We start from the raw sequence: 27,298 nt of genomic DNA on the forward strand, positions 1-27,298 counted from the left end.
TGAGAACATTGATTTTCCCCTTTATACTGAAGATTGAACCCAGCTCCTCCTGCATGCTAGTCAAGTGCTCAGCCTCTGAGCTACACCTCTAGCCCTGAACACTGACTCTTGAACATACCTGTGACACTGCAGAGGTAGGAATACGGGTTCTGCTGCACCATACTACTCTTCCTCTTCTCTGGCCCTTGGCATGGTTTTACCCTCACTACAACCTTGTCTCTTTAATTCTTGAGTAAACCACTTCACCCAGACAGACTTCCATATGGTGGTTAGGAGCTGTCTAGAAGTATAGATATATCCTGAAGCATTTGCTAAACTTTCAGATTCCCAAGTATGAAACTTTGTCTTTTAAAGCTAGACCATCTAGGTTTAGCAGGTGTTATTAGTACCCCACCCCTCCCCTTGATGAACACTCATAGTACCAGTAAGTACAGGAAACACAGGAGGACGTTCCTTCTGCAGAATCTCCTGCTCTTCCTCCATACCAGCCGTTCATTGACTGGATTTCATCTCTGCCTTGAATTAGCAGATGGGTCCTGGTAGACTTGATAACTCCCAGGAACTAAATTCTTTAGCAGTAGCATCATTTTCATCCAGCTAACATCTTTTTTGCTAGGATACTAAATAAAAATCTTGAATTTAAATTTAAAGCCTAATTGGGGCTGGAGGTGTAGCTCAGTATTAAGAGCTTGGATTATGAGAGCCCAAGTTCAATTCCCATAAGCACTCCTCCCCCCACAAAGACTTAATTAATCTTTAAAAAAGAAACATTAATGGTAATAGTTTCATCTGAGCCTCATGCTCTTTTGATAGATTTTGGGTGCAACACCAAGTATAACTAACGCTGCTCTGCTCAGGTTTAGGGTACACAGGGATTCTGGAGTGTGCAAGCCTGGAGCAACCACTTAAAAACTAAAACCGAGTGGTACAGTCAGGTTTACCTTGACAACATACATTGCAAATACATGACTTGTCGTATGATTTTAAAAACTTAATTATATTTAAAAATACAAAAAGTAATATTTTTACTGTTTGGTGAGTTACCAGAAAGTGAACGTGCTTCCGTGATCACCACACAGCTCAGGAAATGACACATGATTAACAATCCAGCAGCCTCTTTCCTTTGTGCCCAGGCACCGTCTTTGCAGTAGTTACTCTGCAAAGGTTATTCCTGTTCTGCTTTACAGTACCATAAATCTTACCTGTTTAAAATATGTTTTGCTTTTTTGGTGGTAGTGGTATTAACTCATGATTGAACTCATGACCTTCCCACTGGGCTAAATCTCCAGCTCTTTCATCTTGAAATGGATTTTTTTGCTAAATTGCCCCAGCTGGGCCCCAGCTTGCAAGCTCCCTGCCTTATCTGCCAGAGTGCTGGGATTACAGGTGTGCACCACCACACCTGGCTTCAATTTTTTTTTAACAGATTGCTCAGCCTTAAAAAGGAAGGAAATTCCTTCACATACTACAATGTGAATAAACCTTCAGGAGACTATGTTAAATGAAATAAGTCATCACAAAATGACAAATATTGAATAATAGTGCTATCTTGAAGTAGCTAAAGAAGTCAGATTCATAGGAACGGAAAGCAAAATGGCAGTTTCCAGAGGCTGGAAGAAAGGGGATGTGGAGAGTGGTTGTTTAATGGTATAGACTTTTAGTTCTGCAAAGGTTCTAGAGGTCTGTTGCAAATCTGTACATAAATACCTTACTAACTGTACACTCAGAATAGTTAAGATGACAAATTTTATGTTAGTGTTTTTTGCCATAATAAAAAGCCAGAACGTTGGAGAAGAAAAATATTGATGTGCAGAAGACTATCCTGGGTCCATGTGGTATTTGGCATCCAGTCTTCTCTTGTCCAATATTGTGTTTCTGAGTTCTATCCTCCTTGTTTATTTTCATTGCTGTATTTTAATGTATAAATATACCAAAGTTGTTTTTGTTCTTGTTTTCTATTCTGTCATTAATGGACATTCGATTGGGGAACAATTTTAAATAACATGCTGTGAACATTCATGTACGTGCCTTTCATGTGTGTGCTCTACCATTGTGCTACAACCCCAGACCTTTTTATTTTATTTTGAGACAGAATCTCACAAAATTGCTTGGTTGCATTGAACTTGTGATCCTCCTGCCTCAGCCTCCTAAGTAGGAGGAATTAAAGGCATGTTCCAATGTGCCCAGCATGTGTATGCATTTTGATGAACATATGTATGCTTTTCCATTAAACAGAAATCTGAGAATGGAATTGCTAGATTATTGGGTATGCATATGCATACTTAAATTGATACTACCAGTTTTCTTTTAAAAATAATTTATCCTCCACCAACAGGATGAGACTTATACTCACTTTATATCCACACCAACATTTGAAATTGTCTTTTAAATTTTTGACTCTCTCTCTCTCTCTATATATAAAGTCATTATGTCTTTGTTATGGTTTAGATCTAAAATATCCCCCTGAAATTCTCATGTATGTGGATGATGGGACCCCTATATCCTTCCAAGGTACCGATTGATGAGTTCATAGCTGAATGCGCTATTAGGAGGTGGGGCCTGGTTGGAGGTGAGTCTCTGGGTGTGTGACTGGAAGGGTGTATTCTTGTGCCTGTCTCGTCTTCTTTCTCTCCCTCTGCTTCCAGGCTGCCATGAGTTGAGGACCTTTTCCTCTGCCATTCCATTTCGTTCTTTTTTTTTTTTTAAGTTCTTTTATTGGTACATTTTAGGTATACAGTTCATTTACATTTATCATTAGGTGTTTGTACCTGTACATGATATATCTTGGTTCTTATTTTTTTCCCCATTACCTGTGTGCCCTTTACCCACTCCACCCTTCCCTATTTACATAGACATCATTTCCATTTTTTTTCTTTTCTCATAGTTTTCCTTTCCCTCCTTTCCTTTCCCCTTCCCCTCCCTTCACTCCTTCATCTTTGGACCTTTTTCCCTATTTCAGGTTATCAAATATTCATTTTAATCATTTTAACCCTTGTTTACCCTATCAGTTTCTCACACTAGAGAAACTATTCGGTATTTACACATGTGTGTCCTATTTATTTCACTTAAGAGTATGGCCTCAATATGCATCCATTTAGCTATAAATGACTCTAGTTTTTCGTTCTTTTTTTTTTTTTTTGGTACTGGGGATCGAACTCAGGTCCTTGCACTTGTGAGGCAGGCAGTGGAACCACCGAGCTAAATCCCTGGCCCCCCAGTTTTTCATTCTTTATGGGTGAGTAGTACGCCATTTTATAAAAAAAACACATCTTCTTTATCCTGTTTCCAGTTGATGGGCACTTGGGCTGCTTCCAATCTTTAGCTATTACAAACTGTGCTGCTATGAACATGGGTGCACATATATCACTTTGGTATGATTCTTTTAATTCTTTTGGGAAGATACCCAGCAGGGGAATAGCTGGGTCAAATGGGACCTCTAGTCCTAGTTCTTTGAGGTATCTCCATACTGATTTCCACAGTGGTTGCACCAGTCTACACTCCCACCAGCAATGGAGAAGGGTTCCTTTCTTCCCACTGCCATTCCATTTCTGACTACAGGATGAAACTGTGAGCCAAAATAAACCTCTTCTTTAAATTGTGGGTACTGGGTGTCCTATGAGCACATGAGGGTCTTGGGTGACATCTAGATATAAGTCATAACAAGCATTTGATAAAATTCTTTGAAAACTCATCTTGTAAAAAAGCTCTAGCCAACTATGAATGGAAGGGAACTTCTGTCATCTGATAGAGGGTAGCCATAGAAAACATACAGCAGCATCATACTCAGTAGTTAGCTAGAACTAATGGAGGCTTTCTTCCTGAGATCAGAGCTAAGACAGGATACCTGAAATTATCACTTCTTATCAGCACCATAATTGAGGTCCTTGTCAGTGCAACACATAAGAAAATGAAATAAAATATGTAAGAATTGGAAAGTAAGTAAGCAAAACTGTCATTTGCAGACAACATGATTGGGTATATAGAGAGAATACAAACAACTCTGTAAATAAAGTTTTAGAATTAAGTAGATTTAGCAAGGTAGCTGCATAGAAGGCCAGTATAAAAATCAACACTTTGTAATGAGAAACAAGAAACATTTATAGCTAAGTGGGTGCACATTGAGGCCATACTCCTAAGTGAAATAAATAGGACACACATGTGTAAATACTGAATAGTTTCTCTAGTGTGAGAAACTGAAAGTGTAAATAAGAATCAATGTAAAATTGATACTGTGAAATAGGAACAAAATGTTTAAAGGAATAGGGGAAGTGGGAGGGGAAAGGGAAAGGAAAGAAGGGAAAAGAAAAAATATGAGAAAAGGAAAAACATGGAAACAAAGTCTTTGTAAATAGGGAAGGGTGGAGGGAGTGAAGGGAGGGCAGGGGAAGGGGAAAAAATAAGAACAAAGATACATCATGTAAAGATACAAGATCCCAATGATGAATGTAACTGTATTGTATACCTAAAATGTACCAATAAATTAAATGGAAAAAAAATCAACACTTTTTGTATAGTACCTATAAACAAAAGTGAAATGCAAAAACAACCATTCTACAATGTATATATAAATTAGGAGTAGGCCTAATAATAGCTTTGCAAGCTATTAAGAACAGGACAATATTTCACATTAATGCAAGCTATTTTTTATATTATTGCAAACTATTTTTGTGAAAAATTTTAAGATTGAGTCGCATTTTACATAATTGCAAACATTCTTTAATGTTTTTACATTATTACAAACTATGAAAAACTTCAAGATTGAGTAGCATTATTTTACATTATTGCAAACATCCTTTAATGTTTGGCTTCAAAGAAGACAATAAGATATTCATATCTATTTCTGAATTCAGTCTGTTGCAATATATTGTTTTGGATGATTTATATGAAGAAAAATCTTTTCTCAAATAGATATGAGGATAAAAAAGGGAGGAATGTTAATAGCCCTTTTCAGATAAGTTTGGATTTTCCTCTTTAATACCACACCGAAATCCAGGTGAGTAGTAATTTCTTAAAGCAGGTATCCAACCCAAATGCCCACAGGCCACATGTGTTCCTGGACAACTAACCATTTGGCCTACAAAATTATAAACTTTCAACGTTATATGATTTTTAACTTGATTGTGTGGTACTTGAGCATAGACTGTGTAGGCAACAACAGAACTTGACATTGATGCATTCATTTCACAAGACAAGGTCAAATATTTTACTAGCTTTATGTTTATATTGGCCTCTTTTTAAAAATGTAAAAATATTAAAAATAAAGGAAGTTTTGTTACATATATATTAATTATAGTATAGATTTTATATGTGGCCCAAGACAATTCCTCTTCATTGGCCCAGGCAAGCCACAAGTTTGCCGACCCAGATGTGAAGAGGCAAACAGGTAGGGAGGGAGGGTTTGCAGAGGGTGGAGTCAGCCTTGTAGTTTGTACCTTCTAGATTCCATTTCTAATCACTGATACCAAGTTGTTTGTTTTTACAAATACAGTACTTAATTTTTCTGAAGCAGAAGCTTTTAATAGAAAAACTGAAGTAAATGTTTAGTGGGGTCTGTCTTACTCATATTCAAAATGGTTATGGATCAGAGTCTATTATATGAGTTGATGTCAGGAAGCACTGAATATCTTACTGCTGTGGCTTGACACCAACAAGAGAATGGCCTTGAAATGCACTTTTGTCAAACTATTGAGAAATCATGACCGATCGGATTTCGAAAGTATAGTCTGCTATACTATAGAAAGTATAGTTTCTACCAAGACATTATCATCACCAAATCCAAACTGGCCTGGAGGTGGGGGTGGAGGAAGGGAGTCTATCATCCCAGCTACTCTGGAGGCTGAGGTAGGAAAATTGCAAGTTAGAGGCCAGCCTTGGCAATTTAGCAAGACCTCATCTCAAAATAATTAAAAGGGCTGGGGATGTAGCTCAGTGGTAGAGAGCAAGGGGTTCAGTCCCCTATACCAATAAAACAAAGCAAAACAAAACAAAACCCAAACAACAACAAAACACACACAAAAACAGTAACAAAAAAAGCAAATCCAACTGCATGGTAGTGGTAATTTTGAGTGTCCTGTTCTTGTTGTTTTGCAGTACTAAGGATCAAATGCAGGGCCTTGCTCTAGTAGGCAAGGACTCTCTGACTGAGCTGCAGCCCCAGTCTGAGGGCTCAAAAGTTTTTAAGGAGGTTTAAAGACCACATTTATAAATTCTGTGAAATTACTGTCCTAGGTGCTTTGTCCTTTACCCTTCCTTCACTATCCAATTCAACAAATCTTGCTAGTTCTGCTTCCTATCTCAAGTCTATTTACTTCTTTGTATTTCCACTGCTATGAGCAAGTTCAAGCTACCATTAGCTCTGCCCTGGACCACTGTGGGAACATTTAGCTAGATGGCCTGCCTTTCTTCTTGCCCTTTCTAGAGAAATCTTTTTTTAAAATGATAAGCCAAACTGTGTCATTCTCTAATTGAAACCTTTATTTAGTAGCTTCTTATGACACTTGGAATAAAATCAAAGACTCCCTACTAAACCCTACAAAGACCTGCACAATGAAGACTCTGCCCCTTGCCTGCCCTCATTTCCCTCCCTTCTTCATCAGCCTGCTTTCTGCTCCTTGAAGTTGTGGAACCTGTGCCTTCCCCAGGTTCCCATGTGATTCTTTTCATCTCAACTCAAACGTTACCTTGGCAGAGACACCTTCTTTTAATCACCACGGCTAAAATCACTTCTTTCCCCTTTCAGATTCTAGCACGTCAGGTCACAGTATTTATTTAGTTTTCAGAGAGTATTCACATCTATTACTTACTTAACTATTTCAGTGTTTTTGATAGTATTGGCAAGAAGTAAGCATGAAATTGGAACTTAAAGGAAGATTGTTATTTCATCTAAGAAAAGGTAATTTAGAAAAAACTCAGATTTCATTTAGCATTTGGATTTAATAACTTTCTATGAATACTGACACATTTTTTACAGATGTTTAATTTTATCTTACATACTAAATAGCTTTCATAGATTTGATTTATTTGCAGATAACATTTTCAAGCCAATTTCTTTTCAATGATAACATATCTTTTCAAAAAAGTGTATGCAATAGACTTCATAAAATTTGTATTTTTATATGTAAATTTTAATTGTATTAGTACACATTTGCAGTTCATGCAATTTACAGTCATCTTGGGGAGTGGTTACATGTAAATACCACAGCTTATTTTTGTTTGTTTTTTTTAAATCCAGGTGCATCCATTTTCCTACACATGTCTCAAATCTGTCATTCTTTGCAGCAAAGTAGTATTCCATTATATGTCGATACATTTTCTTTAATGATCTGTTGGTAGGAATATAGGAAGTTTCCAGGATTTAGGTATTAGGAGTTGTGCTGTTATAAACATTGGTATGCATGTATCTCTGTAGTGTGATGACTTAAGCTCTTTGGGGAAGATGCTTCGCAGAAAGATAGTTGGGTCATATGGAATTTCTAATTTCAATTCTTTGAGAAGTCTCCCTACTAATTTCCATAATGGTTGTACTAGTTTACATTCCCACCAACAATGAAGAAGGGTTCCTTTTTCACCACAGCCTCACCAGTAATTTGTTATTGCTTGATTTCTTAATGATTGCCATTCTTTCTGGCTGGAATCTTAGTGTTGTTTTAATTTCTATTTCTCCAGTAGCCAGAGATGTTGAGCATTTTTTCATGTATTTGTGGACCATTTGTATTTCTCCTCCTGTGAAGTGTCTGTTTATTTCTCTTGCCCATTTCTTGCCTGGGTCTCTAATTTTAAGTGGTTTAATTTTTTCGAGTTCTTTGTATATTCTAGAAATTAGTCATCTGTCCGAGGAGTAGCTGGAAAAATTTTGTTCCATTTTTAGGTTATCTCTTCACTCTACTGATTGATTCTTTTGCTGTACAGAAGATTTTTACTCTGATAAAATTCCATTTGTTGATTCTTGCTGTTATGTCTGGTGCAATTGAGATTATGTGTAGAAAATCCTTCCCTACATCTATGTCTTCAAGTGTTTTACCTATTTTATCTTCCAGTAGGTTTAATGTTTCTATTTAAATGTTTGGATCTTTGATCCATTTTGATTTTAATTTAGTACATGGTGAGAGCTAAGGGTCCAGTTTCAATGTTCTGCACACAGTAACCAGTTTTCCCAGCTCCACTTGTTGAATAGGCTGTCTTTCCTCCAGCATATGCCTTGGCACCCTTTGTTGAGGATCAAATAGATGAATGTGTCTAGGAAAGTTTGTGTATTCTCAATTCTGTTCCCTTAATCCATGTATCTGTTTTTGTTCCAGTACCATGGCATTTTTATCACTATTCCTTTGTAATATCGCTTGAAGTCAGGTACTGCTGTGCCTCCTGCTTTGTGCTTGTTATCCAAAATTGCTTTTTTATTCTGGCTCTATTGTGGTCCTATATGAATCTTAGGATTGTGTTTTTCTAGATCTATAACATATGCTGTTGGTATTCTGACTGAACTGCATTGAATCTGTATAAGTTTTGGGAGTGTGGCCATTTTGACAATGTTGATTCTGTGTATCCAGGAGCAGAGGACATCTTACCATTTTCCTACGTACTCTTCAGTCTCCTTTTACAGAGTATTGTAGTTTTCTTTGTAAAGGTCTTTCACTTCCTTGGTTAAGTTAATTCCAGGTGTTTCATTTTTCTTAAAGGTACTATGAATGGTATTTTCCTTCTCCTCTTGTTCATTGTTGGTGTACACAAATGGTAATGTTTCTTGTATTGATCTTGTATCCTGCTACATTGCTGAAGTTTGTCATTAATTCTAAGAGGTTTTTGGTGGAGTTCTTTGGGTCGTCTGTGTAGAATGTCATATAATTTGCAGAGAACAATAATTTGAGTTCTTCCTTTCCTATATGTAGCCCTTTTGTTTCTTTTTCTTGCCCAATGTTTCTGGCTGTTTCAAGTATCCTGTTGAATAGAAGAGGTGATAGTGGACATCCTTGTCTTGTTCTTGATTTTAGAGGGAATACTTTTAGTTTTTCTCCATTTAGTATGATACTGGCTATTGGTTTGTCATATGTAGCATTTATCATATTCGGGTATTATTTTTCTATACTTGTTTTCTTCAAGGTTTTTGTCGAAAACCTTTTCTGCATCAATGGATATGATCATATGGTTTTTGACCTTGCTCTTATTTATGTAATGTATTATATTCACTGACTTACATATATTAAAATATCTTAGCATCTCTGAGATGAGACCTACTTGATCATGATGTATCATCTTTTTTTGATAATGTGCTGCATTCTGTTTGCTAATATTTTGTTGAGGATTTTTGCATCTATGTTCATGAGAGTTTGGCCTATAGTTTTTTTTTTTTTCAGTTGGCTCTTTATCCAGTTTTGGGGTCAGGGTGATATTGGCTTCCAAACTGCATAAATGAGTTTGGGAGCACTCCATCCCTTTCAGTTTCTTTGAACAGCTTGAAGAATATTGGTGATATAAGATCCTTAAAAGTTTTGTAGAATTCAGCAATGAATCCATCAGATCCTAGACTTTTTTAGTTGGTAGGTTTTTTTTTTATTACTCATTGCTTCTTATTGGGTTGTTAAGCATATGTATGTCTTCTTGGGTTAGTTTTGATAGTTTGTATGTGTGTAGGAATCTGTCCATTTCTTCAAAATTTACTAATTTGTTGGAATATAATTTTTTGAAGTATTTACTGTCTTTTGGATTTCCAGTGTCTGTTGTGATTTCACCTTTTTCATTTCTAAGTGCATTGATGTAAGTCTTTTCTCACTTTCTCTTGGTAAGTATGAGTAGGGACTTCTCTATTTTATTCATTCTTTCAGTGAACCAGCTCTTCAATTTGTTGGTTTTTTTTTTATTCTCCATTTCATTGATTTCTCTGCTCAACTTAATAATTTCCCTCCTTAATTTTGGTTTGGGGCTGGTTTTTATTATTATTTCTCAAGTATCTCAAGATTTATCATAAGATAGTCTATTTGAGCTTGCTCTGTTTTCCTAATGTGAGCATTAATTGCAAGGAATTTTCCTCTTAGAACTGCTTCAATAGTTTCCCAGAGGTTTTGATGAGTTGTACGTACATTGTAATTAACTTCTAGAAACTTTTAAAATTCTTCTTTGATTTCTTCTGTGACCCATTGGTTGTTAAGGAGTATACTGTTAATTTTCCAGGAGCTTTTGCCTTTTCTGAAATTTCTTTTGTCGTTCATTTCCATTTTCACTGCACAATAGTCTGATAGTATGTAGGGGGTAATTTCCATTCTTTTATATTTACTTAAGCAGGCTTTGTGAACTAATATGTGATTTATATCAGAGAAAGTACCATGTGCTGCTGAAAAGAATGTATCATCTGTTGTAGAGAGGTGGAATACTTTGTACATATCCAAGGGTGTAGTGTAGCTCTGAAATTTCTTTTCTGGTTTTTTGTTTAGTTGCTGTATATCTTTGTGGAAGTGGGGTGTTAAAATCTCCTATTATGATTGTATTAGTGTTTATTTGATGTTTTAATTTCAGCAGTTTTTGTTTTATGAAGATAGGTGCTCCAGTATTTGGTGAATATATGTTTATCAATGTTCTCTCTTCTTGTTGGATTGTTCCCTTGACTAGTAGGTAGTGTTTCTGTCTCTTCTAATCAGTTTTATCTTGAAATATACCATGTCTGCTACTCGAATTGCTATCCCTGTTTGTTTTCAGGGTCCTGGTGCTTGAGACATTGCTTTCTATCCTTTAATATTTAGTCTATGAATAGCTTTTTGGATTAGAAGAGTTTCTTGAATGCAACAGATTGCTGGATTCTGGTGTTTGTTTTGTTTGTTTGTTTGTTTGTTTTTCTGGTACCAGGGATCAAACTCAGGACCTTGTGCTTGCAAGTCAGTCCCCAGCCCTGGATTCTGTTTTTTGATCCAGTCTGCAAGTCTGTGTCTCTTAACTGGAGAGTTGAAGTCTTTAACGTTCAGAGATATTACTGAGTTGTGTTGGTTATTTACTATCATTGCCTTTATCTGTTGATGTATCTGTTTTTCTTTCCTGATGTTTTATTGTTGTTGTTGTTGTTGTTATTAACTGTTCATCCATTGGCCTCACTAGTTTCCTCTGTGTTTTTAGCTCTGTCCAATTTGTTGTTTCTATTGAGAATATTCTCAAGTGTTTTCTCTAGAGCTGGTTTAACACTCATGTATCTTCTGAGCTGGTCTTTTTCATGGAAATATCTTTTTTCTCCGTCTCTTTTGAAGGATAGTTTTGCTGGGTAAGTTAGTCTGGGTTGGAAGTTATTTGCTCTTAGGGCTTGAAATGCTTCACTCCACGGTCTTCTGGCCTTTAGAGTTTGTGTTGAGAAGTCTGTTGTGATTCTGATTGGCTTGCCTTTATATGTGATCCCCCAGCCAGACTGCTTTTTTTTTTTTTGACAGTGACAGTTTATTTGAAAAAGTAAAAGTGAAGAGTGGGAGAAACTGGCTCTGCAGAGTGAGCTTAGGCCAACTAAAAGAGGAAGAAGCAAGACAGAAGTACACCCTGGAAGACACAAGGTGAGCTATCATGAGGAAACCCACACTAGCCCAAAATTCTGGTTGTTTGCAGGATATCTGATAATTTAATAAGCATATGCCTTGGTGAGCTTCTTTTTTCATTGTAATTGTTTTTGTTCTATAAGCATTGCTTACTTGTATTTTAAATTCCTTTCTTATATTTGGGAAATTTTCTTCCATGATTTCTATAAGTATGATAGTAAATCCATCTGTGCTATCTTCTAGTTTTTCTCTAACTCCAGTTAGCCTTGGATTGTTCTTCTTGTTGTCATCTAGTAGCTGCTGGATATTCTTCTCTTATTCTCTCATTTTCTTTCTGGCTTCTTTGAGTTCTTTATTGTAATTCAGTATTTTGTCCTCAATATCAGGCACTCTGTCTTCACAGTGGTTATTTCTGCAGTGTATGAATTCTACACAGTTTTTTATCTCAGGTATTTCTGTCTGACATCTTTTCAAGGATTCCATATCCTTGTTGAGTGTGTCACTGAGATTTTGAACTATTTTAATTAGCTCGTCCAGTTTTTTACCAATTTACCCCAAATTCACCATAGGCATATTGAGTGAAATTGCTGTGAACTTTTGATTCATTTCTTCTTTGAAGTTGTCTATTTTCTTCATCCCTTTGTGAACCTTTCATAGATTTCTGTTACCTGGTATTTGTTTTCTTCTCCCTTTATGACGCCTGGTTCTGCCTTGGGAGAGTTGGGAGGGGAGGTTCGATGATCTTCTACAGTAGTGCTTCAGTTTATGAACTTAATCTGTTTTATAATTTTGGATACAATGGCTGTGTTTGTGTTTGTGTGGGGAAGATGGCTGCAGTCATGTTTGTCACCTGGTGTGAAGTTTTTGAATAAAAGCAGAATTTTGCTGAATGCTTTTGTTTGTGAACCCAATTGTTTGCGAACAGAAGTGTTTGTGAGCTGAGGTATTACTGCATTTCCTTGCTTCCCCATTCTATGTGTATCTGTGTTTATTTGTTTATATATATATATATATAAAAGATATATACATCTTTAAAATTATATATGGCCCCTTTTTTCCCCGCCTTTGGGGGGGGTGTTACTGCCAGTTGAGGACTAGAGAAGTGAGGAGAGTTTAAGGTTTATATGGAGATTTTTAGTAGGCTATTGCCTCTCCATAAAGTAATTTTTAGCTTTGTATGCCCAGTGCTAGTCTTTACTTCATTATTTACTTTAAGTGATTTTGTCTCTGTCCCCATGTTTTGCCAAAAGAACTACTTCTGGTTGTCACAGCATCCACAGATTCAATCTTATAACACTTCTATATGATAGTCCTTGCAGTTACACTTACCCCTTTCCCTATTCTCTATGCACACCGACAGTGTATTATTTGTGGTTGTTCTGCCATGAAGTAAGTGAGGGGGGGTGGGGAGAATTCCAGGTGGTTGGATGAGCAGTGTTAGACACCAAGGGGGAGGTTTGAAGGTAGATGAGAAGAAAAGACTGATGGAGGGTCCGATTTTATTGGAGTCGTTTTAGTTGAGTTGAAGGGTCAGTACTGAGAATTTTCAGAGGATATTGTTTGGGGGGCCAGAGCAAGTTATGGAAGAAAGGGGCTTTACTTTGTGATTGAGGAAGGCTATATATACGGTTGTCAGAACTTGCTGATAGGGAGGACAATAAGCTAGGTAGATGAGGAAGAGCCATTAGGATGGGAACGATTGAGGCATAATACTAGAGAACATAGGAGGGACAGTGAGGGAGCTACGTGTGGAGGAATTTATGTGTTTGGAAAAGGAATAAAGAAATACATTAATAACATTGTCTCAGGGGTTTGAGGTGAAGAAACTAGATAAGGAGCCGAGGGAAAGAACCTAGACACCCACTAAGTCAGAGCCAATGAAAGAACAAGTACACAAAAATAGCAACCTAATAAACACAGGAAACTGTCCAAGAACATAACCCCACATTACTAAATAAATCAAGAAACAAACAAAAACTTAAACCTATAAAATGACCAATGTGGGGGCCAGGGATTTAGCTCAGTGGTTTTGCCACCTGCTGGGCAAGCGCAAGGACCCGAGTTTGATCCCCGGTACCAAAAATAAATAAATAAATAAATAAATAAATAAATAAATAAATAAATAAAGTGACTAATGGGAACACAGACTAAATATTCCAATGAGACATTGCGCATGTGCTTCCCAGGTAGCTTCTTTGCCAGAGAGTCTGTGTGCTCACTCCCCAGTACCTCCTCTTTCCCCTCTACCACAATACTGAAGTCTCAGGACTCAGACTCAGGACTTCTTTCTGCCAGGCTGCAGGCATTCTTGCAGAGTCTGATCTAGTATGAGTTCTCGGGTGAGGAACTCTTTGCTGTCCCTCTCCTTGATTGTGATGTGGGTTTGACAGACAGGTTAATTGACACGAAATTGTCCAACGAGTCAGGATTATTCTTATGCAATCAAATCAGCTACAGTAGTCACAGGCTAATCCATTACAGTCGTATCTATCAGGGTTATTTGAGAAATGATGGACCATGAGACTGTTTTGGGTCTCCCTTTAGCCTAGAGAAGAAATCCACAGTCACAGTGTAAGCATCATAACAACCCACAGTTAATGTGCACTAAATGCCACAGTTGTGTCTCCTCTAAGGGTGAAAAACAGCCTTCAACAGTAATTTTATAGAATCGGTTATCTAAAGCTCAGGAGATTGCAGACTGGGTAATGCCAGAGGTGAGAAAAGAAGAGAAAAAAATTTTTGTTAAAATTTTTAAAAGTCCTCTGCTCTGTGGTATGGGAAGGAAGAAATAGGAGAGGGATAAAGGATCCTAATGATGGTAAGAGTATATTACATATCTAGAAGGGGAATAACAGGGAAAATTGGGTACGAAATTGGCAGTAAGAAACAGGGATGGATGGGAAAAGATTCTGTGACTGATATAAATCTTAGAGAAAAAGTTAAAGAGAAATGAAACGGGAGAAAAGAAAGAAAAGAAAAATTGAGAATGACTGACACAGGTGAAAGAGAAATCGGGTGAAGAAATATGGATAAAGGAATATAAAAGGGACAAGGGAAGAGTCACTTACCCTCTATAAACAGTAATGGGAGAGAAAAGGCGAGAGAAAGAGAAGCACACATGCCCAGACATGCTTGTGGAGTAAAAGTGTGGGGCGAAATGCACAGGAGCAAAACAGCAAAGAGCAAAAATTAAAAGTAAAATAAAAAGTAAAAAATAACCCAATCAAATAAAGAAAAATAAACGAAAGTTTTCTGTTGTTTGGGATGCATGGCTCTTTTCCTCAGCCTAGGCTAAGGACAGAGCTGAAGCCAGGATGTGTGTTTGTTTACCCTGGCAGTCCAAGGTGGCAGGCTGCACCTCGAACCGTGCCGGGTGTGGAGATCTGCTCTCACTGAGAACACAGCGCCAACGTGAGCTTCCAGCCCTGTACAGCTCAGGCTTAATCCAGCCTCTGACTGCAGGAGCCAGGTCTGTGTTCGCCAGTCCTGTCAGCAGGACCCCCCCTGGTCTGCTCTCCAGCTGCCAGCAGTGTCCTGTGACATCTTTCCTTCGTTCGCTGAGGGAGCTTGGCAGTGTGAAGCAGCCAAGGAGCCGCTCCGGGATCCAGGTTTGAACACTCAGCCCTGCCTCAGTGTCGTCTGCCAGCTCCTGCTCTGTGATTGTGCCTGTGGGCGCTTGTACCGAGGTCACTCACCAACTGCCGACTGTGGAAGGCCGCTCTGGAAGCAGTGTCCAGCGTTTTCCTTGCTGCTTCCAACTTCCGATGCAGTTTCCGTCCCATGCAGTTCTCCAGTTCTCCGTGAGCAAAAAAGTTGTTAGTTTCACTCTGCCTCCTAGCAGGCAGCTAGCAGGACCTCTCCGCTGCAGTGTGATGCTTCTTCTGCATCACTTAATCCTTTCTTTTCTGCCAGTTCCCTAGTGGTGCCTGGGTAACTTCCACTCACTGATTCCTCTCCAGCTATTGTTTTCCAGACCCTAAAACACCTTGTTCTGGAGAAGCTGAGTTGCTGACACTCACTACTTAGCCATTTTGTGACTCCCCTTTTTTGTGGTTTTTTGAGAAAGGGTCTCACTCTGTAGTTCAGGCTGACCTTGAATTCAGTGTGTAGTCCAGGCCGGCCTCGGTGATCCTCCTGCCTCAGCCTTTCGAATGCTGGGACTACAGATGTGAACCACCACACCCAGATGAGAAGCTTTTTCTACAAATAGTTTCCCCAGTCTGTGGGTTGCCCTCTCACTTAATACCTTATTTTTTCCCAAAGTATCTGTCATTAACTAAAATGATTTTGTTTAATATTTGTCTCCTCACACTATAGCAAAGGACCTATCTGTTCTGCTCTCTGCTGTATTTCCAGGCTCTAGTGTGGTACCTGGGGTTTCGTATGCATTTGACATATATGTGTTGACTGAATGAGTGAGTAACAACTGTTAAGATTTGTATTTTGATTTGCTATTATTGTATATGATATTAAACTGATAGGATTTCTTCCAACTTCTAATTTAAAAGCTCGAAGTTCAATTAATTTCTTTTTTTTCCCTTTCTTTCTTTCCTTTCTCTTTCTTTCCTTTTCTTTCTTTCTCTTTCTTTTTTCCTCTCTTCCTCTCTTTCTCTCTCTCTCTTCTCTCTCTCTTTCTTTCTTCCTTCCTTCCTTTCTGTCTTTCTTTCCTTCTTTCTCTCTTCTTTTGAGACAGGTTCAAGTGAGCCTGGAAGCTGCTCTGTAGGTCAGGCTGGCCTCAAAATTTTGATCCTCCTACCTCAGTCCCCAGAGGGCTGGAATCACAGGCATGCACCACCATGCCCGGATTCAGTTTCAATTTTTTTGGTTGTATTATCAAAATTAAGGCAAATAGTTGGCCACTTGGAATACTGTGAGAGGAATATCCACAAGTTTCTGTATGATATATAATTGGGAGTCTATACTCGGTCTGCCCTCTCAAGGAGCAGCACAGATTTACTTCCTAGAAAGTATTCTCAGGACTGGGCTGTGGGAAAGGAGGAAGTTTATGTGGGTCTCACACAGCTTTGTGGGAGGGGTACCACCAGCTAGACACTGGAAGTTCTTAGTACCGACAAATATGTATCCAAATACACATCCACAGACACACAGAGAACTTTGTAAGGGAAAAGATATTCACGTTCACCATTCTCGATTGCCTTTTGTTGACCAGATTTGTTAAAGATGTGGAAAGTGAGCCAGTAACCTATATCCCACTGCTCAGGAGGCTGAGGCAGGAGGATCATGAGTTCAAGGCCAGACTAGGCAACCTAGCCTCAGGGGAAAAAAGATGGAACATGACATGTTGGTATCCTTTTTTTTTTTTTCTAAGACAGGGTCATGCTATGTAGTTCAGGCTGGCCTTGAACTCATTAAGTACCCCAGGCTGATCTCCAAACTTGCAGTGATTCTCCTGCTTCAGCCTCCTGAGTGTCTGGCTGGTTACCCGTTTATCCCTTTATAGTGCCCTCCCTCACTCCTTTTCCCTCTCCCTCCCTTTCTTCTTCACTGTTACTCTTTAATGGTGCTGGGAATGGAACCCAGGGCATTATGCATGCTAAGCATGCACTCCACCACCAAGCTACACCCCAGGCCCATTTTTCTACAACTCTAGTATTTTTGGCTTTATGTGTATATTTTGAGGTAATGCTATTTGATATTAATATTCATAACTATTATATTTTTCCACCTTTGTCCCAATTCAGTGCTTTTGCCCTGAATTCTACTCTTGAAATATTTCTACCTTGCTTTGTGTTTGAATATGAGTTCTATTTTTTAGTCTTTCTTTGCATTTTAATTGATTCTGTTAAATAGTATATATTTGAGAGGTTTTTAAAAAATCTTTCAGTGATGCTCTTAAAGGATTTCTTTTGCTTTCTGTTGCTGCATACAAAGCTGGACTCATCTTGTTATCTCATGGTGCTGTAGTTTGCCTGGTGCAGGTGGATGGCTCTTTCTCCCCGTGGATAGTCTGTGTCCTGCAGCCCTCTGGTAGCTCACCTAGTGCCTCAGTCATATGGCCAGCACATTGGCAGGGTGTCCCTGGGCCCAGCTGGAGTGTTAGAGCAGTGAGGCCTCTGTCTAGTCTCAGGCTCTTCCTCTTACATAGTCTCTTAAAAGTGTTTCTTCAGCCCCACACAGTGCTGCCTGCTTGTCATCTGAGGCTGAGTCAGGGGGATCACAAGTTCAAGGCCAGCCTGGGCAACTTTGCCCCATATCATCTCATATCAAAAAAGGAAAAAAGGGAAAAAAGAAACAGAAAAAAGGGTTAGGGATGTAAATCAGCGGTAGTGTGTCTCTGAGTTCAAGGTCCAATTCCCAGTACTACAAAAAAAGAAAAGAAAAAAGCGGTCTCTTCAGCAGGGTGACCACACTTCTTATATGGCAGCTTAGGGTCCCCAAGAAACTGCCAGGCCTCCCTAAGGCTGAGGTGTGACACTGTCAGTGTCAATCTGCCTCGTGCTGCTGGGTGAAGTGAGTCACCAGGCTGGCCCAATTCATGGCAAGCATGTAAAGTCAGGAAATGGGGCTCTTGCTTACCACAGCACAAGAGTTTAAAGCCTGTGCATTTATTGTTTCGAGTTGATGGGACATTGTTCTTGTGGCTTAGGTAGATTTGCTTGCATTTCCTTTAAAGCATTTGCTTCAGGTTTTTGATTTGATGAACTTCTCTAAACAAGACCAGAAATACCTTTATTTCAGTCACCATGAAGAAAGGCTTTGATGTGATTTAGTTTCCCCTTTTTACTTACATTTTATATTTGGGCCATATTATAAATTTAAATTTTGTATATCACTTTTTAAAAGTACGAGATATTTTCAGTCATTTTGTAAACAGTAATTGCCTAGGTCTAATTAACTTAGTTGGCCTTAATGCATGCTGTTAGCCCTAATATATGATTCTTTTGAGGAATTTGGATTTATTTTTTGATAATGTACAATATATCTTCAGCTAGTGTTTTGAAAAGGCGGCAGTATATATTGTATAATATCTGCATTTGTTCCAATTTATGACGCCTGCCTGTTGTCTTCACAGTTAGTTGGGTACAGAGCTCTCTTTGTTTCTTAGAAATTTACAGTTATTATTCCATGGGGCTGGGATTTGTTGTTGCAGAGAAACCCAAGGCCCCTCTAATATTCAATTCTTTGCAGATTCCACGCCTTGTTGATGAAGTGCTGTTGTAAAATTTTTACCAGGGAGTGGTAGTAAAGTGTCAGTCTCCATCTTTGTCTTTTTTCAACTTTGTCCTGTTGTCTCTCTTATTCCATTTACCCTAGTTTCTCTAATAGCAGTTATAGTGATCTTGGTCAGACCTTAGTTCCTGAATCTGCACTTGGCATTTCTCACCCTGAACTTTGTTCTTTCATCCTACATTGTGGGAAAACTTCTCCACTGTCACTTCCTTGTTATGCGTTCAGCTTTTGTGCGGCGCTGATTCTGTGTTGCAAGTCTCGCTGAGTGACTTCCCTCACTTGCTCAGCACAGTGCTTCTTTATTCCTCTTGTGCTTTTTTTTTCTTTGTGGCAGTGCCTTTCTACCTCCTTAACAGGCCACAGGGCAGATTTTCTCCAGGTTCCTTGTTGGGGTGCACCATCGTCGTGCCCTCCCGGCTTTCCTCCTTACTGCAGCCTGCCACTGCAAACCTGTGGCTCTGAGTGGAGGGTGGGGAGCTGAAGGGCTGAGCCCTTTGCCCTCACAACTTCCGGTGCAGCTGTGCTGTCCCCGCTGGAGGCCAGGGCTCAGTGGGCCGTGGCTGGGCTTCTGTCCTTCTCCACTGACACTGTAGCTAGTGGAGATTTCACCTAGACTTCTCACGGTAGGGAACTGGTATACACACACATCACATCTTGATCCTTTTTATTTCCCCTGCCCCTCTTGTGTCTTGATAGGTGTATTAAATTGAATTTATGAGGCCATATCAAGAAGTGGTAGCCTGGTGCCCTCTCTAAGTAACATTTTTTTTGTCTTATATTTCATTCAATTTTAAAAAGTGTTCATCCTTCCTGTTAGCACCGAGACCCTCTCTCCAGGTGTCACCTCTCTGTCTGAGGGCGCTGGGTAGCTCTCAGTAACCTTCTGAGCTCTGCTGGCCTCAGAGGGTGGGCACGGCTGCAAGGAGCTTACCTCATGATTAACCTGAGCTGGGAATGGAAGGCTACTTGAAGCTTTTCCTTTGGAAGTTGTAAGAGAGCCATGCCAGCACCATTTTTTTTTTTTTTTTTTTTTTTGGTGCAGGGAATTGAACTGAGGGCCTTGTACTTGCTAGGCAAGCACTTTAGCACTGAAGTGCATACCCAGGCTCTGCCCTTTCCTCTTCTCTCCTCTGCTTTCCTCTGCTTTCTTTTCCTTTCCTTTCCTTTCCTTTCCTTTCCTTTCCTTTCCTTTCCTTTCCTTTCCTTTCCTTTCCTTTCCTTTTCTTTCCTTTCCTTTCTTCTTTTGTAGAACTGGGGATTGAATCCAGGTCCTTTATACTGAGCTACATACCTTGCCTTTTTTATTTTTTATTTTGGACAAGGCCTTGCTAAATCGCTAAATTATCCAGGCTGGGCTCAAACTTATGATCTTCCTGTCTCAGCCTCTCAGAGTGCTGGCATTGCAGAAGTGTGCCACAACGCCTGGCTCCCAAGCCCTTTTGAAAATTTTATTTTGATACAGAATGTTGCTAAATTGCGCAGGCTCATCTTGAACTTGCAGATCCTCCTGCTTCAGCCTCCCAAGCAGCTGGGATTATAGATGTGTGCCACGGTGCCATCCTCCATATGAACATTTTTATGCTTAATTTTAAAAATGTTTAATTTCTTATAATTTTTTTTTCTGATGCTAGGAATTGTCCCCAGGGCCTTGAACATACTAAACAATCTCTCTGCCATTGAGCTACAACCTCAATCCTAAAATGTTTAACTTCTTAGTCATTTATTTTTCTTCTTTTCCCTTATTTCCATGATGTTTACTTGCATGCTTTTATTTATTTATGTGAGACAGAGTCTGGCTTTGTAATACAGGCTGGCCTTGACTCCCTATGTACCCCTGGCTGGCCTCCAACTTGTTGAGATCCTCCTGCCTCAGCCTCTAAAATGCTGGGATTACAGGCATGTACCACCATACCCAGCAGGTTTCGTTTTTTGTGTTTCTTAAATGTAAGGTATCATGTTCCTTTAAAAAGTTTACTCATGTTTATTTCTTTATTTTTGCCATTCATACTTGTTTTCTTAAATGCTAGTTTTTAAGTCATTATTAAGGTTTTGTTTGTTCCTTATTCTTCTTCCATTTACATTTTAGTTTTAATTGCCTTAATGTTTCCACCCTTATTTTCTTAAGCATAACTTCTATACTCCCATGGTTTGAATTTAAAGACTGGAAGGCTATAGACGCCCAAGATAGGAGCAGTGGGCAGTATTCCTGCAACACTCGAAGAAGAAACATCTCCTTTTCCTCCCAGTAGTCTGTAAATTGATTTTACATTTTTCCCCAAAATTATAACTTGGAAATATATCAGTTAAAACTATTTCCTTCCAGGTGTAGTGGTGCATGCCTGCAATCCCAGCACTTGGGAGGCTGAGGCAGGAGGATGCTGTGATTTCAAGGCCAGCCTCAGCTACATAGTGACTTCAAGGCCAGCCTGAACTACACAGGGAGGCTCTGTCTCAAAAAACAAAAAACAAAAAAACTATTTCCCAGCCAGTCATGGTGGCTCAGGCCTGTAATCCTAGCTATTCAGAAGACTAAGACAAGAGGATCACAAATTCAAGGCCTTCCTGGGCAACTTAGCAAGACCTTGTCTCAAAATAAGAAGTAAAAAGTGCTGAGGATTAGCTCAGTGGTAGACCCCTTCCCTGGCATGTGCCCTGTGTTCAGTTCCCAGGACAAGACAAAACAACTTCCTGGAGCAGCAGTGACTTACCTCCTGCAGATGGGGATGGTTCTGGACAGCACGCTGCTGTGTGAGACGGCTATTGTTCTGAGTTTCCTGCTCTATAGCGTGGGTTTTGAGGTTCAGCAGAAAGAGTGTGGTCTTTGGAGTCAGAGGGTTGCGTGTCACGGCTCCGTCATGGCGCAGTGGGCATGAGAGCCTTTCCTGGGCGCACTTCTCCAGCCATTTACAGTCAGACCTTGGTACTTGACTACTTTGAAACTCATGGAATTTGGTGCCCAGTGCATCCGACCGGAACATTTGTCCCAGTATTTGTCATTTGTTGGGTACTTGTCCCACAAGCTACAGCTTGTCAGTGTCCATTGCCTCATGACTTGCTACCCTTTCCAGCCAGAACAACTTGTTTGGTATGCATTGTTTTGGGTACTTGTTGTGCCTCCTGGAATCAGTGCATGATGAGGACAGAGGTACCACTGGAGTTCTAGCTACAAAGATGACGGTACTAGAGCCCTTTCGTGGGTATCATGAGAAACAGGTGTAGTGCATATAAAACAGCGTGCGTGGTGCCTGCCCTCCATAGTCAGCTGGCTGTGGGGTGAGCCAGGCCTGTCACACGCTATCCAGAGGAAAAGAGCTGAGTGGAAAGGCTGTGTCTGGAGAGGGTCGGCTCTGGGGAAGCCCAGCTTTGGGAAAGAGCCGTGGTGTGTATGGTCCTGCTGGGCAGGTCGCTGGCCTGTGTCCACAGCCGGCTTCAGGCTCTGCTCCTGCAGCAGCTGCTGGTAATGCAGCTTCTAGTGCATTGATAAGAGACAAACCCTGGTTTTAACAATCTGGGGATGGCGGTCAAGAGAAAGAATCACTTTAGGGAACAAACTCAGCTTGTAAGACAATGTCATTTCAGAAATGGTGCAATGTAAGAAAAATCCCCCCGCCCCTTTTTTTTTTTGGTTTTTTGAGACAAGGTCTCACTATGTAGCCCAGGCTGTTCTCAAATTTACAGTGATACTCCTGCCTCAGCCTCCCAAATGCTGGGACTACAGGCATGTACTACCATGCCCAATGAAAAATGCCTCTTAAAAATTAAGTATTCTTGGGGAAGAGAGGATGAAGAAATGTTGGTCATAGTGTGTCAGTTTCATTACATAGGAAGAGTGAGATCTAGAGCCCAGTGTGCTGACTGTAGTTAACAATAATGTATATTTCAGAACTGCTAAGAGTGAATTTCAAGTGTTTCCACCACAAAAAGATAAGTACATGAGTTAAAGGATAGGTCAGTTGGCTTAATTTAATCATTGCACAATGTATGCATATGTTAAAACATTACATTGCACCTCACAAATATATTTAATTTTTATCAATTAACATCTCCTTTCAAATCAAGGTTTTTACATTTTTGTGATACTAACGATTGAACCCAGGGCCTCATGCATGCTGGTGAAGCACTCTGTCACTGAGCTACGTCCCAGTCCATGAGAGTCAAGGATTCTTAGCTGTAGCTTGCACATTTTCCTTCTTAGACGTGTTCTGAGGTGGTTGCCATTTTGAGAGGATCCCCTGATCCTACTCTAGGATTTTACCTTGGAGGTTGTCAAATCTCTCCTTGACGCTCCCATTGTCAGCCATCGTCCCCGAGGGTGGCTCGCTTCTTATCCAGTGCTGGAACCCTCGGTTCAAATTGCTCAAGACATGATGGGCTTGTGTATCAAAAATGGAGGATGAAGCTCCGTTCTCTGACTTTTAAGAGGATCGCTCAGCCATCTTTGACACTCAGGCCCTGTGCTCCTTTCCATACCTTGTTCCCAATACACTGATGGGTCCCAGGCTTGGCTGCAGATTAGGAACCTTGAAGGACATTAAAAGAGTACCAGTGCTTGGGTCTCAGCCATATGGACTCTGTTAGTGTGGATTCTGTTTAACTGGTCAGGGTGTGGCCTGGACATCTGTGCGTCTATGGTCTTGATCTCGCTCTCTGTCAGTCTCTTAACTCTTTGGGTAATTCTTTCTGGTGCACATACAGGTTGAAGTTATACCTGGTGCTGCTTCTCTTCTCCCCATCCTGCTGCTTCCTGTAAGCCTCCTTCATCCTGTTGGGCTTAAGGGGAGGCCAGCAAGAAGAGCCTCCAGCCTGTGCCTGCCTGAGTCACTGTTGGCATCTGTTTCACATCCTGTCCTCTGGCTTCAGAAAGGCCTTCAGTATCTTGAAAGTGGCATCTAACCATTGTCTCCGGAGGCCGAGGCCACCCCTTTGTGTATCAGAGTGCAGCTGGGACTGCTTTCTTGGGAGATCTTGGCCCGTACTTTGCTCCATCTTCCTGTGGTGAACAAGTCCCTTGGTTTCTACAAGGGTACGTAACCAGCCCGGCACGGTGGCAGAGGCCTCCCAGCACTCTGGGAGTTTAATGACTTAGTGAGCCTATGTCTCAAAATAAAAACAAAAGGTCTGGGGGATGTAGCTCTGTGCATTGTCCCAGGGTTTAATCCCAGTACTCCAAACAAAACAAAACAAAACAAAAGCCTTTCTTCTTGGTTAACCATAAAGCAAATCACTCATTTAGCAGCCTAGTAGACTAACTTAACTTGAATTTATAAAGAAAAGTAACATCAAATTATTAAATTTTCAATTCTCAGCAGAAGTTTAATTTTAAGATGTAACATTCCTGGTGGTAACCAAAAATCTGTTTCTATAGTGCATTAATTTTTCTGTGCATAAGTAAGGGGGGTCCTTTATGAAAGATAGCAAATGGGACAGATACCCTGAAGCTGGTTTAAAAAACAGAGCAAGGCTGGGTATGGTGGTGCATGCCCGTAATCCCAGCACTTGGGAGGCCGAGGCAGGAGGATCGCTTCAAGTTCGAGGGCAGCCTTGGTTACATAGTGAGTTCAAGGTCAGCCTGAACTACATACATAGTGAGACCCTGTCTCAAAAAAAAAAAAGGAACAAGGGCTGCCCCCACCCCAACCCCCACCACATGCCACATGCACCCCCTGCTGGGACGCTTGGACCGGCTCCTGTACACCAGGCCCTCCTTGCTGCTGGCTCTGCCCTGACAGCTCATACTAGTGGCCTTATACAGAGTCCTCCCTCTTTTGGCTACTTGCAAAATTGTACTTTTTGTTTTGGGGGGGCTATTATCATGGCTTTCATTATTGAATGTTTTAAAAAATAGTCCTTTAAAAGTTGGGAACTCTCTGTGCTTTGCTTTTGGATCTCAGGACCTTGTTTGCAATACCAGCCATGATAGGAAATCCCACCTGAGCATCTGAGGGAGAGGTCTTTCTGAGGCCTCGGGCTTACCCAGAACATGGCTCCCCACAAGCACCACCTGGCCCACAGCAGTGGATCTTGTAGCTACCCAGGCCCTGCCTGCTGCTGTGAGGGGCTTAATGTCAGCTATGTGGCCACCCTCAGGAGTCCCTGGTGCATGATAGTATAGACCCTTTGTGCACTAACCTTACCAGCTTTTCTTAAATTGCATTCCATTTCTCTTCATTCCCTCATGAACCTATTTCCTTCCTTCTTTCCTCCCTTCTCTCTTCCTCCCTCCCTCCTTTCTTTCCATCCTTTATTTCCTTCCTATAATGGGGATTAAACCCAGGGCCTTCCCCAGCCCTTTTGCTTTTTCATTTTGAGGCAAGGTCCCATTAAATTGCCTAGGCTGGTTCAGACTTGGAACCCTCCTGCCTCAGCCTCTCAGAGTGCAGGGATTATAGGCATGTGCCACCACACCTGGCTATTTTCTTCTTCTTAAAAGTATACATCTTTGTCAGGCCCATCATCGTTTTGCGAATGAACTACTGTACCAGTTGTAAGCAAGAACTGTCCTAATTATTTTAAGAAGCATCCCTTCGATCCATGTTAGAACCCTAGGTTAGCCCTTGGCATTGCTCCGTGTCGCAGAGGCCTCTGGGTCAGTCCCACAGCATTGCCTTTTTCCCAGGTTGCCTGTGCCCCTGTCCCAGGCAGTCAGCAGCGCAGCAGCTCAGGAGACAGGGTCTTTTTTGTTTTTTTTTTAGCAATAGCCGCCCCTGCCCCCACCACTTCTAAGCCCATTTCCTGTGGCCCCTCCTGCTCCTCATACTCCTGTTCTGCCTCTTTTTGTTGTTCTGCTATTTATTCACCTTCCTCTACACAGGGTGAAAGTTCTGCTGATCCCTTTGTGGGCCGCCACTTCCGGGGTGCACTTCTTCTCTTGGTGCACACGTATGGCTGCAGGAGCCAGGTGCTGTGGGTCCTTGGGCATCTCTCTGTGAGCTAAAAGGCAGTGCACACCCGTCCAGGTACTTCATAGAGCTCTGGCTGTCTTGAGCCACTTTAGTGACTGTCATCTGTGACCTCGACCCTGGCCCAGCGCCCTGCTAGAGTTGTGCAGTGCTAGGGCTGTCATTGATGGCCCTATCTGTGTGGCAGGTTTTTTTGGGTTTTTTTTTTTGGTACCAGGGATTGAACTTGGGTCCTTGCGGTTGCGCAGGAGGCGGTGGAACCACTGAGCTAAATCCCCGGCCTCTGTGTGGCAGTTTTTAACTGTGTTCTCCTCAGGACCAAGGCGGGTATTTCTGTCTTGATACTTTCATAGTCTCACTTCTGACCAGCCCAGTCCCTCAGTAACCATTTGCTAAAGGAAAGAAGGAATAATGCTGCAAACGCCATGCAGCACATTGTGGGGAGGAACAGCAGGAAAGGCCTGGCTGTTGGCCTCCACGCTGAGCATCAGGAAGGTATAGTGAGGGCCGAGGGACATTGTGGTTGAGTGCTTGCTCTCACACATGAGGCCCTGGGATTGGTTCTCAGCACCACCTGAAAAAGAGCGTATTATTTGAATTGAGACCCCCCCCACTCATTATATCTATAATAGACATTTTACACTTTAAGGTACCTTGGTGGTTGAAACAGACCCTGGAGGCAGACTGAGTTTGAATCCCACAGTTCTACCATTTACACACTGACTTGTGTGAGTTTGAGCTTGTAACTTAGCCTCTCTGTGCCACAGTTTACCATGTAAAATTGGGCAATAATGGTTCATGCATCATGGGGTTATGAGAATGAATTATTTTATGTAAAATACTTAGGGTAGGACCAGGCACATAACAGTGAACAGTGGAAGGGTCAGCCGAAACTACCAGTGTTATTCAAGACCACGTGTAGTTTTGCTGTGCTATTTCCATTGCTTCTTCATAAACCCAAAAAGCTGGCTTTTTGGTGGCTTGTGTGTGCGCGTGTGTGGGCGTGTGTGTTGCAGGGATGGAACCCAGGGCCTCACAAATGCTAGGCATACACTGTCCCCGTGAAGGACACCCCAGCCCCTGAGAAGCTGGGCTTAATCTGTGGCACAGCTGACACCACTGATGCCTCCCCTGCGCCTGCTGCCCTGCCCACTGTCCACCGCTGTCACAGCACCTGCTGCCAGCTACCCTGCTGCCACCCACACCAACTATCTGGTTGCGGCAACAAAGGTGCATACTACACAAACAGGAAACCAGTTGGCTTTATTTCTTCTTCCTAGTTTGGCAGAAGAGAAAGGGGAAAACCAGGGCCCTTAACAAAGTTTGTTTGTCTTTGAGTTTAAATGTAATTTCTTGTTCATGCTCCACAGCTTAGACTAGTATAAAATCTCTCTAGAAACCATAGAGAGCTGCATTTAAAATCATGAAATCATGGTTTTATTTTATTTGGGGAGGGGGACGGTTGTAGAGTCAGGGTCTCACTAGGTAGTCCAGGCTGCCCTTGAACTTGCAGTGATCTGCCTGCCTCAGCTTCCCGAGGGCTGGAACTATAGGTGTGTGCTGCCATCCCTGGCTTAAGACAATGGTTTTAATGTAAAATCCTTTCTGATTGCAGGACAACTTTCCTTGGAGAACTTTCAAGAGAGTTCTGCTACGAAGTGGCAAAGGTAATGGCCTGATTTGCTATCCAGCTCCCCACTGGAACCT

The 27,298-nt window shown here is 41.0% G+C and overlaps 1 protein-coding gene and 1 long non-coding RNA gene across 2 annotated transcripts in view; one reads left to right on the forward strand and one right to left on the reverse strand.

Moving 5' to 3' along the window:
* LOC147822661 (uncharacterized) overlaps positions 1-15,347 on the reverse strand; it is a 45,975-nt gene extending 30,628 nt beyond the window's left edge. The window contains exon 1 of the long non-coding RNA XR_015445479.1: positions 15,197-15,347. This is a non-coding gene — a long non-coding RNA (uncharacterized LOC147822661). The remainder of the gene's footprint in view (positions 1-15,196) is intronic.
* LOC147822662 (uncharacterized) overlaps positions 11,136-27,298 on the forward strand; it is a 35,498-nt gene continuing 19,335 nt past the window's right edge. Inside the window, exons 1-2 of the mRNA XM_087196393.1 lie at positions 11,136-11,519; positions 27,207-27,258. The gene's annotated coding sequence lies outside the window, so the exon portion shown is untranslated. The remainder of the gene's footprint in view (positions 11,520-27,206; positions 27,259-27,298) is intronic.

Source organism: Heterocephalus glaber, unplaced genomic scaffold, assembly GCF_053883595.1.
Source record: "Heterocephalus glaber isolate CG9 unplaced genomic scaffold, H.glaber_assembly_v1.0 deba00001610, whole genome shotgun sequence".
Lineage (NCBI taxonomy): Eukaryota > Metazoa > Chordata > Mammalia > Rodentia > Bathyergidae > Heterocephalus > Heterocephalus glaber.